General features: G+C 44.3%; 1 long non-coding RNA gene across 1 annotated transcript; it reads left to right on the forward strand.

Annotated features, from left to right (window-relative positions):
• Positions 1–661, forward strand: LOC113962028. The gene is made up of 3 exons (XR_003532430.1): positions 1–25; positions 279–314; positions 634–661. It is a non-coding gene; the product is annotated as an uncharacterized LOC113962028 (long non-coding RNA).

The following is a 661-nucleotide window of genomic DNA, read 5'->3' on the forward strand; positions in this document are numbered from 1 at the left end:
CCAAGGCAGCCAGTCCTATGGCCAGGTGAGGCTTTTTTGCTGAAATGCACTGAGCTTTTCTGTAGGAGCCTGTCTTGTAAGTGGACATTGGGATGTGGGTGGGTCTTTTTCCTTCTTGGTGTTGCTGAGTCATCCTTGATTTGGTTTGTACCACTGAAATATCATGAAGCAAAAAAGAACATAGCAGAGAGGAACTTTATTGGAATTAGGCTTCTCTGTTGCATCTTTGCTGAGAGCATACAGCTCTGTTTGTAAATGACTTCTTGCCTTTCTTACAGGGCTACAGACCTCAAGGTGGCAGCTCCTATGGCCTGGTAAGAATCAGTCAGTCACCAGTCAGAATGAAGTCTTTGAGAAAAGGAGAGCCATGGCACAGCAAAAGCACTTAGCAATCCCTCAGAATTTAATCTTTAAAGCACATTTGCTCTGAAAGTGTGTGTTTATCATGTGCTACTTATTTATTTGGAATCCCAGTGTGTGAAATCATGGCACTCAGCATCCTTGTGAGAGCCAGGAACATGTCCTGCTCCTCATATTGCCCTGCACAGCTTTAGGAAGTAGTTACTTCCTTTTCCTAATGCAAGCAGAGTTCCTTAGCAGAAGGGAAGTAATCATATTATGTCCTTGTCTTAGGGTGGGCCAAGTTTCTCGGGCAGCAGCA

The sequence above is a fragment of the Neopelma chrysocephalum genome, unplaced genomic scaffold (assembly GCF_003984885.1).
Source record: "Neopelma chrysocephalum unplaced genomic scaffold, ASM398488v2 Primary Assembly neopelma1_99454, whole genome shotgun sequence".
Taxonomy (NCBI): domain Eukaryota; kingdom Metazoa; phylum Chordata; class Aves; order Passeriformes; family Pipridae; genus Neopelma; species Neopelma chrysocephalum.